Raw genomic sequence first — 10,600 nt, 5'->3', positions numbered from 1 at the left:
TGGAGTTTTGGCTGCAGCCCCCCGGTGAGACTGTACTGTAATTATCCCAGGTGCGATTTCTTCCCTCTCTTCTCCTTCCATTAACCTCCTCATTATCATCCTAATCAATGGGGCTGCTCCCCTACTTTCAGCCGTGACGCTCTCTCTCACACACACACACACACACACACACACACACACACACACACACACACACACACACACACACACACACACACACACATAAGAGTAAGACTAGTTCATGGCAGCAAATAATACTAATGCCAAATGGAGGAGCAGAGACAGTTCTCAACAAATCGAATGAAAAGCTTTAAGACAGGTAGGAAGGCAACTGACTGAAATTACAAGGTGAAGAATAATAACCTTTTGGAGGGTTACTATCGCTTTGATGTCAAGAAAATATGCCGTCGATTCGAGTAGGATTACTTTCACGGTAATTTGGTCCAATTTGCATTATTCTGTGCCTTATAAAACAGACATACACTGCAATAGAAAAAAAAATCTAAATGATCCAAATTGTAACCCATTCGCTAATCTAGGCACAAAATATAATCAAAATTATGATTTTTTTTCAATATATTTACTATGCTATACTGGTATTCCAATGTTGGCTGTTTGACAGTACAGCACAAGGGGGTATGGGTTCCTCTGGGTTCTGAGGTTTGCTCTGGCCTAACGAAACATGCTACAATTTGAATTAGCTGCACTAAATTATACCTAACTGTGATTGAGTGTGTTCACAATGCTCTTCAATGGACTAACAGCCAATCCAGGGTGTATTCCTGCCTCACATCCAGTGTTCCCAAGAAAGATCCACCCTGATCCTGAGCAGGATAAAGTGCTTACTGAGGAGGAGTGAATGAATCCTGTTCCAGTGTTGTACAAATACCTTACAAGTCTCTACAAGGCTAGAATTATGTTGTTTTATTTGTTATATTGTAATACATTTTCAAATTTGACATCAAGTGCGATGGGTAAAAATAGGAATTCCTTTGTACAAGAAAGCTTGGAGCATATCATGAGTCTTGTTGGAATTATGAATCGTGACTGCTACAGATTAGATGTTTGCAGCTAATCCATATTAGCTGAAATGCAGAGCAATGTGTGATCGAATGCAAGATGACAACGCATCACAAAGCATGAAAACAAACAGATTGTCCATTGAAGAGTTCCTCCTGATTTAAAGAGCTCTTGATTGGTCAGCAAACTCACATTAAGAGCTTATTGATCAATGTGCTGTTTCATCAGCAATCAATGCATTGATTAGAGAAGGATGAACCCAATATGTCAGAAAGGAAGAGGGAAGACACTCTTGCTTTCATCCTGAGTGCTTGGGTGTTTAGATGACTAATATAGAATAGGGAAGTATGATCTTAACTTGATTCACTACAAATATGGATATCTGTATATGAATATATAGTATATGACCATATAGGGACCATATTGTACAATGCTTATAATGTGTGTATAATTGTGTGTGTGATTCATATCATATATTAATATCTGCAAACTCATTACTATGTTAATGTACAATATTATTAGATGTTCTGAGGAGTTCCCTATCTTTTGTCATTTATTAGTGAAATGCTCAGACTGATTCTTACACAGGGACAAATATGCTGGAACAGAAACAGTCACAATTTAAGAAAACACAAAATTTCACAAAAAAAAAAAAAAAAAAAAAGAAAAAAGAAATTAACCATGAAGTAAAGACATTGACATTTAAACATGCAGAAAAAAATTTGTATTTTAGAGACTCTTACAGAAGTAAAAAAATATATAAATAAGTTGACATAAGTTCATATGAAATTACTGTATAGCTGCTAAAATGTATATACACACAATACACTGGTTTAATGTTAAAAAAAATTCCTCTTCGCACTTACAAAAAAAAAAAAAAAGCAACGTTGACTAATGAAATTAATCACTTGTATAAATGGGGCCAATTACGAACAATTAAAGTCAATGGAGGTTATGAGTCGCAGCTCATGTTCAGCAATTAGGTGTGAAGCGCTCCTTTTATCTACTACCGCATGCTAATCGCTCATTTCTATGCACTAATTATGATGAATATAATTACCTCGAGAGTTCTCATTGGTCATTAGAGGCAGGTTTAGAAAAGGCAAAGCAAATTTGTCCTTCCATTCATTTCTTAATAAGGTTAATGTATTAATTATTAAATTACACAATGTAAGGTCTATTACTTATAACCTTTGGAGCCATGAGAAGATTGATTGTGTTGATAATGACAAAGTGATTTATCTGAGCCAAGGCTATTAAAACAGAATGAAAGTCCTACAGGTCAATGCACAAGTCAACATTTGTGACAACTCACAGTTATTTTACTGCTTTTGTACTTAGATATTGTTTCATATTTAAATGCGACTTCATAACATATTGAGAAAGTCATTGGGTGGGGTATGGTGCGGGATGATTTATTAATGCAGCTGATGGCTTTGGCTTTACTTGTGCGTTTAGAGCGCAAAATCATAGAGTCTCCTATGACGGAATATTTCTTTCCTGAAAGTGGTCTCTTCCAGATTGACTCTGTCTCATCCACAGGACACAAAGGCTCACTGATGTGGAGGAAAAACATGTATTACAGTTTCCACAGCTTCCACAACCACCACATCTTAACCTATCCTTGGCATGCTGTTACACAGCACTTTCCATCACCATCATGACAAAACCAGTTGAGGGAAAATCTTTCAAGAGGGCTCCTAATATTTCTAGGACACTTCCTGAGACTTGTCATAACAAATTGTAACTGTTGTAGATGCTTGCAGTGGTGCAACATCTTTCTTTTTAAATTCATGTTGTCTATTGTATCTTGGTCCAAAACTATACTAATAGACTTCATCATTCTTTTTCCCATTTCATTTGTCAACCATTTGGATACATTCTGATGTAACTGTGCTCAATGAAACATGAGCCATTAGAAAAACATGTTGGAATCCTTTAACAATAAGTGATTTAATAAGACGATTGTGATAAGACTATTCGATTAGACCTGTTTTATTTAGTTAGAGGTGCTGTAGTCGCAAGGACACACACACACACACACACACACACACACACACACACACACACACACACACACACACACACACACACACACACACACACACACACACAGAGTATAGAAAGCATGCTGAACTAATGCAGTTTTATATGTATTTATTCATTGATGAAATCATAGTAAATGTGATATGTTTGGTGTAATTATTATTATTATTATTATTATTATTATTATTATTATTATTATTATTATTATTGCTATAATAATAATAATAATAAAAATAAAAATAATAATAATAATAATAATAATTATTATTATTATTATTATTTTTATTATTATTATTATTATTATTATTATTATTATTATTATTATTATTATTGTTGTGGTTGTTGTTGCTGAAAAAGTTTATAGGTTTACTTTCCATAACATTTAAAATGTTCCATCACAGTTAAAACCTTTTATTCCATCACACCCATGAAACCCTACGTCACACAGTTAAGCAGTTTCCTGTTGATAGCATAATGCAAATAAACAAGATTACAATATGTTCACAAATTTAGGAGGGAAAAAAAAGCTTACAGAGTTTAAAAATAAGATGGGATTATTGTAAGAGATGGTAATTGGATTGGGACGGCTGCGCAAATGTCCTCTATCGGCACATGTGATCCACAAAGCCTTGCCTCAGCTCCTTCTCTTTCTCATTTGGAAATGGTTTAAAGCATCAGATGGTAAAATAAGCCTTCAGAGACACGCATGTTGAGTTGCTGATTGGGAGTTTTGTGGAATAATAATGTGATACTAATGTGAAATAAAGTTGTTAGCATATTTCTTCAAACATACCAGAGATATTGTGGATTCAAATGATTTCTATGTATTATTTCTCCTATAAAGGGTGTGCAATCTGCATGTGTGTGTGTGTGTGTGTGTGGGAGATGAAAACATTGAAGCATATGTGGCTGGTGATGGTTGTAACTAAATTAGCATTAAAAATAATAATAATTCATACTCCATGTTTAACCTTTGTATGTCATCTTTGTGAACTTATATCAAATTAGTTTTCTCACCATTATACTGAAAGCTGGATGAAAAAAAAAAAAAAAACAAGGGATGAGAGAGAAATAAGAAAATGTTGATCATTAGTCATGGGATGCTTTATCATTCTAATTTGAATAATGATTCACAGAGGGTGTGTGCTGACATGCAGACAAATCTTACAGCAAACAAATGGGAAGAGAGAGAGAGAGAGAGAGAGAGAGAGAGAGAGAGAGAGAGAGAGAGAGAGAGAGAGAGAGAGAGAGAGAGAGAGAGGTGTAGCAAGGTTTTTAAACACAGAGTGTGGAGTGGGAGGAGGGTTTCAGTCTGCAATTTCTCTTTGTTATCAAGTGAAATGACTCTGCAAATATGACAATAAATCACGTCTGGAATCAATCTGCATGGAAGCGACTGGGACGCGCTGATAATGCATCAATCAATATTTAATGTTTGGACTTTAATTAATCCAAAGCAGGAAAGCATTCTTTAAGTGACAGAGAGGAAGGAGGGGGGAGAGAGAGAAGTGCACGCTGAGCACTTTAATGACAGACCTCTTCTGTCACACAGCCGCTCTCGAGCAGCAAAGCTCATCATCACACCGCTATGCTTTTGTCTTTTAATTTCAGTCGTTTAGCCTTTTCTGTCTGGAGCTAAAATGTGAGTGAGATGTGGCCTGAACTCTTGCTAAACATCAAACTTCTAAAAGCAAAGAGAGAACTGATCAGGCCATGTGTCTATTTGTGTATATAATGTATCACCTGCTGAAACCTGACCTGATACCATCCTGACTTCTTCCCCGATTCTCATCAAGCCTCTAAATTACATTATAGAAATAATAATATTGTCTTTGTGGCATGATTTAAAAGTTGTGTACTATATTCAACTAAGTCATGTTAGCAACATTACATGTTTATTGCATAAACGTGTCTTGGGATTGGATCAGAAAATATCATTCTGAATAGTACAGGTTCTGTAGCTAAATACAAGCCCTGACACTATGAGGGTGAGTAAAAAGAGTAAAAGTTTGTTATACATTTTACAATGTTTATTGCAAATTAGTGTCACAAATAGTATCAGTGGGACATTTTATTTTTGCAATTACAAATACAAGGAACTGTTTAGACACAAGACGATCGAGACGATCTGCTGCAGTTCAAACCGAGACTGGTTCGAGCTGATAGAAAGGCAACAGTAACTCAAATAACCACTCGTTACAACCGAGGTATGCAGAAGAGCATCTCTGAACACACAACACGTCGAACCTTGAGGCGGATGGGCTACAGCAACAGAAGACCACACCGGGTGCCACTCCTGACAGCTAAGAACAGGAAACCGAGGCTACAATTCGCACAGGCTCACCAAAATTGGACAATAGAAGATTGGAAAAACGTTGCCTGGTCTGATAAGTCTTGATTTCTGCTGCGACATTCGGATGGTAGGGTTAGAATTTGGCGTCAACAACATGAAAGCATGGATCCATCCTGCCTTGTATCAACAGTTCAGGCTGGTGGTGGTGGTGTAATGGTGTGGGGGATATTTTCTTGGCACACTTTGGGCCCATTAGTACCAATTGAGCATCGTGTCAACGCCACAGCCTACCTGAGTATTGTTGCTGACCATGTCCATCCCTTTATGACCACAGTGTACATGGCTACTTCCAGCAGGATAACGCGCCATGTCATAAAGCACAAATCATCTCAGAGTGGTTTCTTGAACATGACAATGAGTTCACTGTACTCAAATGGTCTCCACAGTCACCAGATCTCAATCCAATAGAGCACCTTTGGGATGTGGTGGAACGGGAGATTCGCGTCATGGATGTGCAGCCGACAAATCTGCAGCAACTGCGTGATGCTATAATGTCAATATGGACCAAAATCTCTGAGGAATGTTTCCAGTACCTTGTTGAATCTATGCCACGAAGGATTAAGGCAGTTCTGAAGGCAAAAGGGGGTCCAACCCGGTACTAGTAAGGTGTACCTAATAAAGTGGCCGGTAAATGTATGTATATATATATATATATATATATATATATATATATATATATATATATATATATATATATATATATATATATATATAATTTTACTGAAACCTGACTTTTCCAGTGTAACAGTACATGGTTATTTCCCAAACTGCTACCATAAAGTTTAAGGCAACTGTATTGGAAGTCTTTGGATGTGGTGGAATTATTTTTTCCTTTCTCTTAAGCTAAGAGATCCAAACCTGTTCCAGCTTGACAATGTCCATGTACACAAAGCAATCACCATAAATTATGGTTTACATGGTTTGGGGTGGAAGAACTTGAGTTGCTTGCTATAGAGCTTTGACCTCAACCCACTGTTTGAGGTACACAGTTGTATCGGATATCTTTGGATGCTGTAGCATTAAACATAAACCTGTTCCAGCATGATAATGCCGCACTGCATGAAGCCAGCTCTATAAAGATACGATTTACATGAGCTGAAGTAGAAGATCTTGAGTGTTCTTGCTAGAGAGCTCTGACCTGATCACTATTGAACACCTTTGGGATAAATAGGAATGCAGACTGCACCCAGTCTTCCTCATCCTACATCTGAACATGACTTTACTAAACTCCACAACCACTCTTTAACATCTAGTGTATCGTATTCCCAGAAAAGTGGAAGTTATTTTAGCAAATGAGGAATCATGTAGAAAGGGATATTCACAAAGCACATACAAAGCACACACAAGGTACATAAATATCTTATTGGTCAGGTGTCCACAAATTTCTGTCCATGTAGTATAAGTGTACAAGCGCCTACATTTGTTTATGGCATAGAAACTACAGTGAAATGTCAGTCCGTATATAACAAAAACTGACTCTCTCTCTCTCTCTCTCTCTCTCTCTCTCTCTCTCTCTCTCTCTCTCTCTCTCTCTCTCTCTCTCTCTCTCTCTCCATCTCTCTCTGTCTTTACTTCTATTTCTATTTCTATTTCTCTATCTCTCTCATTTTTCGTACACACACACACACACACACACACACACACACACACACACACACACACACACACACACACACACACACACACACACACATACACACACACACACATCCCAGAGGTACTAATTACTGTATGTGAGCAGGAGAAAGGCTCGAGCGCAGGAGAGCACAGGGGATGTGTGACATTTGGCATTTGGATACCTTCAGTACGTGAGCGCATTGTAATTGAGCTCGGGACCCAGTGGGGTGTTTAAAACACTGATCCTCAAACGCCCACTAATGATAACTAGAAACAGGAACAAAGCAGTGCACCCAGGGCATGCATGACAGTCTTTTTATTGCCCTACTCCTCATCCGTGCTCTCTTCCCTCTCTCTCTCTCTCTCTCTCTCTCTCTCTCTCTCTCTCTCTCTCTCTCTCTCTCTCTCTCTCCGCTCTCATCCTCTCCCCTCCTCCTCTTCTCTCTCTCTTTCTCTCTCTCTCTCTCTGATGGGGATTTGTTTAAGAGGCTCTCGAGGCAGGATAAGTAGATTACCTGAGGGAGTTTTGATATTCTGCGCTGTGCACAGTGATGACGGTGAAGTGACATTCCTGTCTTATTGCTCTCGTCACTACAGCACACACACACACGTACACACGCACACACACACACACACACACACACACACACACACACACAGACACACACACACACACACACACACACACACACACACACACACACACACACACACACACACACTTGTACAGTTTGACATTCGAAATAGTGCATAATTGTTTGCGAAATTATTGTTATTTTTCCTTGTACCCCAACTACACTAACTTTTAGCTAAAATTAAAGCTTTTTGCTGTGCTGTTACAGAAAATAGTCAAGAGCATGATTGTATGATGGAAAGCGGTAGCTCATTGGTTAATGCTCTGGGTTACTGATCAGAAGCTGGGGAGGCTCAAACCCTGGTATCACCAAGCTGCCACTATTGGGTCCATAAGCAAGGCCCTTAACCCTCTGAGGTGCTGTATCATGGCTGACCCTGCGCTCTGCCCAGCTTACTAAGATGTCTGGGCTATGGGAAGAAATAATTTCATGGTACTGTGTATTTGACCAGTAAAAAAGCCTTATGATGAAGCTGACTTTTATCACTTTACAGTTAATGCTTTTCCATTTTCACCACATGTACTCTAATAACACAGTAATTTTGTCACTGTATATATATATACAGTGAGAAAAATAAGTATTTGAACACCCTGCTATTTTGCAAGTTCTCCCACTTAGAAATCATGGAGGGGTCTGAAATTGTCATCGTAGGTGCATGTCCACTGTGAGAGACATAATCTAAAATAAAAAATCCAGAAATCACAACGTATGATTTTTAAACTATTTATTTGTTCCCCCACTTAGAATTCTGACCCTCAGAGACCTGTTAGTCTGCCTTTAAAATGTCCACCTCCACTACATTTATTATCCTAAATTAGATGCACCTGTTTGAGGTCGTTAGCTGCATAAAGACACCTGTCCACCCTATACAATCAGTAAGAATCCAACTACTAACATGGCCAAGACCAAAGAGCTGTCCAAAGACACTAGAGACAAAATTGTACACCTCCACAAGGCTGGAAAGGGCTACGGGGAAATTGACAAGCAGCTTGGTGAAAAAAGATCCACTGTTGGAGCAATCATTAGAAAATGGAAGAAGCTAAACATGACTGTCAATCTTCCTCGGACTGGGGCTCCATGCAAGATCTCACCTCGTGGGGTCTCAATGATCCTAAGGAAGGTGAGAAATCAGCCCAGAACTACACGGGAGGAGCTGGTCAATGACCTGAAAAGAGCTGAGACCACCGTTTCCAAGGTTACTGTTGGTAATACACTAAGACGTCATGGTTTGAAATCATGCATGGCACGAAAGGTTCCCCTGCTTAAACCAGCACATGTCCAGGCACGTCTTAAGTTTGCCAATGACCATTTGGATGATCCAGAGGAGTCATGGGAGAAAGTCATGTGGTCAGATGAGACCAAAATAGAACTTTTGGGTCATAATTCCACTAAACGTGTTTGGAGGAAGAAGAATGATGAGTACCATCCCAAGAACACCATCCCTACTGTGATGCATGGGGGTGGTAGCATCATGCTTTGGGGGTGTTTTTCTAGACATGGGACAGGGCGACTGCACTGTATTAAGGAGAGGATGACCGGGGCCATGTATTGCGAGAATTTGGGGAACAACCTCCTTCCCTCAGTTAGAGCATTGAAGATGGGTCGAGGCTGGGTCTTCCAACATGACAATGACCTGAAGCACACAGCCAGGATAACCAAGGAGTGGCTCTGTAAGAAGCATATCAAGGTTCTGGCGTGGCCTAGCCAGTCTCCAGACCTAAACCCAATAGAGAATCTTTGAAGGGAGCTCAAACTCCGTGTTTCTCAGAGACAGGCCAGAAACCTGACTGATCTAGAGAAGATCTGTGTGGAGGAGTGGGCCAAAATCCCTCCTGCAGTGTGTGCAAACCTGGTGAAAAACTACAGGAAACGTTTGACCTCTGTAATTGCAAACAAAGGCTACTGTACCAAATATTAACATTGACTTTCTCAGGTGTTCAAATGCTTATTTGCAGCTGTATCATACAAATAAATAGTTACAAAATCATACATTGTGAGTTCTGGATTTTGTTTTTTTTAGATTATGTCTCTCACAGTGGACATGCACCTACGATGGCAATTTTAGACCCCGCCATGATTTCTAATTGGGAGAACTTGCAAAATAGCAGGGTGTTCAAATACTTATTTTCCTCACTGTATATCACCAAAAAAAAAAAAAAAATCTGTTTACCAAGATGCCAGAAATATCATGTACCGACCTATTGGGAAAAATGTCTTCCTTTAGAAAACCCTTGTTATATTAATGATTAAACAAGTTTCTCTGTAAGTAATTACTATAGAAATAATATATTTTTTTAGAACAAGTGCATTATTTTAAATCTTTTATCCAAATGTACTGTCAGAGCTGAAAATTTATCAACAACATCTGACCAATCAGAATAAAGAATTCAGCAGAACTGTGGCTTTTAGAAACAAAAATACGATTGCAGAAGAATGTTCCAATGTAGAAATAAAGATGGAGCTTGTTAGACAATAACTTGGTTAGTTAGGCAACCTACTACAACGTTTATTTTTTCATTTGTTGGTTTATACAGTATTGATATAGGACTATATGATATTCTTAAAACCCCAATGTGTATGTGTTAAATATGAATCGCATTAAAATTCAACACCTTTTTTTTACAAATCTTAATTCAGCAGGTATGTGGCTTGAATGTCTGTGGTTAAAATAACTAAGAAACAAAAATACAATTGCAGAAGAATGTACCAATGTAGAAACAAAGCATGCGCTAGCTAGACAATTTGCTGGTTAGTTAGGCAACCTAATAGAACGTTGCCTCACTTGTTGGCTTATACAGTACTAACTATCTGATATTCTTCAAAACCCACTGTGTATATATTAAATATAAATAGGGTTATAAATTGACATCTCATGCCTTCAAGTGAGGAAATTTAAAATGTACTATTCATTAGATTTTTATTCAGGTGA

The sequence above is a fragment of the Silurus aristotelis genome, assembly GCF_946808225.1.
Source record: "Silurus aristotelis genome assembly, chromosome: 9".
Lineage (NCBI taxonomy): Eukaryota > Metazoa > Chordata > Actinopteri > Siluriformes > Siluridae > Silurus > Silurus aristotelis.
Note: the sequence above shows the minus strand (reverse complement) of the source record.